Source organism: Lepidochelys olivacea, assembly GCF_965140295.1.
Source record: "Lepidochelys olivacea isolate rLepOli2 genome assembly, chromosome: 24".
Lineage (NCBI taxonomy): Eukaryota > Metazoa > Chordata > Testudines > Cheloniidae > Lepidochelys > Lepidochelys olivacea.
This window is the reverse complement of record NC_140434.1, coordinates 17,220,400-17,225,620: the sequence shown is the minus strand read 5'-3', so window position 1 is coordinate 17,225,620 and position 5,221 is coordinate 17,220,400. Positions and strand designations below refer to the sequence as shown.

General features: G+C 51.8%; 1 pseudogene across 1 annotated transcript; it reads left to right on the top strand.

The window, feature by feature from the left end:
* Positions 1-211: 211 nt before the first annotated feature.
* On the top strand, positions 212-3,057 carry LOC311512733 (chemerin-like receptor 1 pseudogene; annotated as a pseudogene). The gene is made up of 2 exons (XR_014714639.1): positions 212-258; positions 1,655-3,057. The product of XR_014714639.1 is annotated as a chemerin-like receptor 1 pseudogene (transcript).
* The last annotated feature ends 2,164 nt before the right edge of the window (positions 3,058-5,221 follow it).

Here is a 5,221-nt window from a genome sequence, read left to right as displayed (position 1 = left end):
AAGCAAACAGGGAGCTGAGAATAATACCAGAGGTTGGGAGTGCAGGGCAGTCCTGAGAAGCTGTCTGATCCCTTTGCTAGCAACAAATCACCAGAGGAAATGAAAGTACTGAGGCAGCCCCAGGCCCAACCCCCTTCTCCTCCTTCCCCTTCCCATGACTCCTCCAAGCTTCCCAGCCTGGCCAGAGTGCAACCTGCCGGGGCCACGGGAGGAGACCAGCTCTGGAGATCCGCAGAGAGACGTCCCTCTGAGACCGGGGTAAGGAAAGGCTCGGATCCCTCCAACTCAGCCCCGGGTCCCTCCCACCTCCCCTCCCCAGGCAGGGTCCCTCTTGTGAGGAGTCCCCCAATACCCCAGCCTGCCCCCGACGGAGCCGGTGGATCCCCCAGGAAGCTGATGGGGCTGCGGCTCCGCAGAGGGTGCGGTCGGGGCAACAGCTGGGCTGAATCTGGGAAGATTTGGGAACGGACCAGCAGACCCTGGGAGGTGGCTGTGGATGGAGCCTGCTGGCCCCTGATACCCACCAACAAGGAGGTGCTACCCCCATATCCAGCTGCTCCAGCCCTGGATGGGAGATGTCCTATTCCCACCCCACATAACCACCCCAACCCTATTCCCACATCAGCACAGCTGCACCCCACTTCAGTCTGTGGGGGTGTGGCCTGGGTTGGCTCCTCCCTCTCCTACCCCCCACCCTGATTGGTCTGGTCAGAACTGGATTGGACCAGCTCCTGCCCCAGAAACTCCCCCCACTTTTATCTCTCGGTATCCTGCAGCCAGTTATTGAGTGTCATTGACATGTGGCCAATCAGCGGAGGGCGTGGGGAAGTGGTTGCCAATTAGCAGGCAGTATGGGGGAGAGGAGAGGGGGAGGAAGCAGATCCACCCCTCCAGGAGACAAAAGGGGAAATCCTGCCCCCCAGGAAAGGGAATGCCCCATTCCCTCTGCCAGGGGAAGAAAGGGGAAGGTTTTTCACCTTGTCTCACTCTACTTATCTCCAGAGCTGGTCAGGAAACTTTTGACAAGATGGTTTCATGTCTAAAACACCTGATTCATTGACATCAAAGTTTTTCTGGGAATTTCACCAGTTTCCTGACCCCAAAAAAGTTTTTTGGGAAAAAAGTTGTGACAGGGCAGATGAAAAAATCCAATTATTCCAAAACCGCTTTTTTGTTTGGGAAAAATTAAGCTAATTATTATTTGTAAAAACAATTTAAAAGAAATAAAAAGGCGGGTGGAACTGAAAATGCCACATTTAGAAATGGTCAGAACAGAGGGTTTTGATGAGGGTGGATTCTCCACCGTGGGCAATTTTGGTAGCAGGGTGGGATTGTTTTTAAGATATCTGCTCTAGTTCAAACAGGAATTAATTTGGTGACGTTCTCTGGCCTGTGTCGTAAAGGTCAGACTAGATTATCACAATGGTGCCTTCTGGCCTTGGAATCTATGATTATCCTGAACCGATTTTTGGTTTTTGGTCCATTAAAATATTGAGATTTCAAGATTTGGCTCCAATTCAGGATGGAACAATTTTTCAAAAGTTGAAAAAAGTGGCATTGGGGAAAAAAGTTTTCTGCCCAGCTCTTTTAACTCCCTGCTCTCTCGCCCCAGCGGTGCGAATGGTGACAGTGGATCTGGGTTTGGTTGTTGTAGGATGGAGGAGACCACGCCCTTCCAGTCCCGCTGGGCCCACCCCGCCTTTCCATATGTGAACAGCACCTTACACCCCTTCTTCGGGAATCCCTACCAGCATGGAGAAGAGGGTGGAGCCCAGCATGAATGGAGAGGAGTTCTCTTTGCCGTCCTCTTCAGTCTGGGATTCCTACTCGGAGTAGTGGGCAATGGCCTGGTTATCTTCATCGCTAGCTTCTGGATGACGAAGACGGTGGTCTCTATCTGGTACCTCAACCTGGCTGTGGCCGACTTCATCTTCACCTCCTTCCTCTCCATGGAGGTGGCCTATGCAGCGCTGAACTTCCACTGGCCCTTTGGCCAGACACTGTGTAAGATCCACAGCGCAGTGTCCTTCCTCAACCTCTTCGCCAGTGTCTTCCTCCTCACCGTCATCAGCGCCGACCGCTGCATCTCCGTGGCCTGGTCGGTCTGGGCCCACAACCACCGCTCGCCCCGGCTGGCTTTCTGGGTAGCTGCGGCTGTTTGGCTTGCAGCTCTGGCTCTCAGCACACCATATATAGTTTTCCGGGACATTAGGAGCTTCCCGCTTGAGGGGGACATCACCATCTGCTACAACAACTACATCCCAGTGGGGAACTTCACTAGGGAGGAGGTGGCCACATTGTGGGAGCATCGACACTGGGCCATGGTGCTCACCTGCTTTGTGACTGGGTTCCTGGTGCCATTTGCCATCATCCTGACCTGCTACGGAGTCATCACTGCCAAACTGATGAGGAACCATGTCGTCCGCTCTGGCAGGCCCTACAAGATCATGGTGGCCGTGGTGACGGCCTTCTTCCTCTGCTGGTTCCCCTACCACCTCTCCACCCTATTGGCCATGTTGGCAAAGGGGGTGACTCCAGCAATACAGGTTCTCCATGATGTCGCACTTCCCTTGGCCTACCTGAATAGCTGCCTCAACCCTGCCCTGTACGCCTTCATGGGCTGGGGCTGCAAGGACACACTGTGGCTCTCCGTGGTCTTGGCCTTCCAGAGGGCCTTCAGTGAGGCTGAGGTCCAGGCCACCCTCCCCAACAAGAACCAGGAGAGCAGTAGGTCAGAGGTGGAATTGCCCCCATTATGATCAGGCTACTCACCTCTCCCTTCCCCAAGCTGAGGATAGAACCAGGAGTCCTGGCTCCTATTCTCCCCACCCCTCCCCGCAATCTAACCAACTAGACCCCACTCCCCTCCCCTGAGCTGGGGATAGAACCCAGGAGTCCTGGCTCCCAGACCCCCCTGCTCCATTCACTACACCCCACTCCCCTCCTGGAGCTATCACCTAGCTTGGATGGAATCCTGCTTGAGGCAAACAATAAAGGCCTCAGTTTTAACATTGATTCTGGCTCTGTTTTTCCTAAAAGAGGAAACAGCAGGGAAAGAGAAGCAGAACCTGCCACTTCCCCCAATTTACAGTTGTTCACAGGATTAAGGAGAGTCAGCCCGCTGGGGTCAGGAGTTCAGTTCCCAGCCTGTAAGCCAGGACTTCAGATCAGGAGTTTCCGATGCTGTAAAAAAATTGTGCATTTGCCTGTTTAGATGATAAAATCTTTGGAACTGATGCCCAGTGCCCCTGCTCTGACCCACTAGCCCCCCTCTTTTCCATATCCAGGAAAGAACCCAGGAGTCCAAGGCCAGAAAGGATCATTGTGCTCATATAGTCTGACCTCCTGGATAACACAGGCCATAGAATTTTCTAAAAAATTATGTCTAGTGTTTATCTTTCAGAAAAGCATCCAATCTTGATCTATAATTTGCCAGTGATGGAGAATCCATTGCAATTCTTGGTAGATGGCTCCAGTGATTAATTACCCTCATTGTTAAGCACTGCCTGCCACAGTCTATCTATTAAGCCCTGAGAAGGAGGTGCATGGCCAAGCTGAGGACCCGGAAGATGTTGACCATCCTCTCCATGAAGAAGCCAGGGAGGAAGATGATGTAGTCATTCAAAAACATCCCGGCGAGGAAGGTCAGGCCAAAGAGCACCAGAAAGATGTACATTATCATGTTACCTATCAGCTCTGTGTTCTTGGGGAACCAGGGTGCAGTACCCAGCCTCTCTGACTCATGAAAGACCCCCCCCCAACCTCTGCTTGAACCAAAACCAATCAGAAGAAAGACTCACAAAAAGCAATGAAAAGGCCGTGGGAGACACACCTAAACCCCTGGGACAAGGGTGACAGGATTAAGGAAACTCCACTAGCCTCATTTGCATTGAAGAGGGGACAAGGAGGCATCTCCATTAGCAGACAGAATGGAGAACAGAGATTCCAAGGCAAGAACCGCAGGGAACTCTGGGACCAGAACAGCAGGGAAGCACTGCATGATGGGGGATCTCTGCTCCAGATGTTAATGAACCCACGCCTGCACACCCCCAGCTCATTAGTTATCAGACCAATTCTAGTAATAAATCCTTCATTGGTATCCAAAATACTGCAGCTCCCTAATTGCATTGTGAGCTCCCTCCAAGGAACACCGCCCATAGCCAGGAATGATCAGCTCCCATGGTCTAGCCTGATCAAAACAGCTTTGGTGTCCTCCCTTGTTTACACATCAACAAATCTCGAGTTCTCCCTTGAACCATTGTTGTTTCTCTGGAAAATCCCCGACCCACGCTCAAGTAAGTGTTCTGATGCCTGGATCCAAAATCTGCATCACTTCCATTGGGACTTCATCTTCTCCTGACTGATTGTGCTGGGGGCTCTGCCTGTCTCCAGCACGCCGGACCCTCAGCTACCACCAACACCTGGGTCCCCCGATCGATTCAAGCTTCACAGAGTGGTAAGAACCCAGCTCTCTCTCTCTCTCTCTTTTAGGTATAGCCTTCTGACCCTGACTTGTGTGATCAGTTATAGTTTTCTAAACATTACTTTTGCAATCAAATTTAAGTTAGATTTAATAGTAGCACAGTTTTGTTTGTTTTGGCTCCCCTATGATTATTACCTGGCAATAAATAACTTTCATGATTAAGTTGGTTGCCCCTCTCTCTCTCTCTCGCTCCCCCTCGTGGGTGGTTTTTGGTTTCCTCATTCGCTCTGCAGCAACGCTCCTCGTACCTAAGCTTAAGATCCCTGCAGCGCCCAAAAATCCTGTGGGGTTTGCTCATCAAGTGGGTTACAACCAGAACAATTGTACATGAAAGTGGGGATAGAGATGTGCTGAGTCCAGGGGCATATGAGCCTGACAGTTTGGAAATGCTGCTCGACCCGGCCTGCTGAGTCCAGGGACATCTAAGGGGTCAGCTTGGGAGTGCTGATTAACCCGGTCCTCTCAGATGGGCTCTGTTAATGTGTGTGTGTGCCTCTGATTCTGGGGCTGCAAGAACCCAGCCCTGGGGAACCGAGGTCCGGCAGGACAGCGCCATTGGGAGGGCCGAGCAGCAGGGAGAAGCAGAGCTCCGTATGAGAACACAAGCAGTACGTGGATAGCATTACAGCCCCCCCCCCTCAGGTTTCAGAGTAGCAGCCACGTTAGCCTGTATCCGCAAAAAGAAAAGGAGGACTTGTGGCACTTTAGAGACTAACAAATTGATTTGAGCATAAGCTC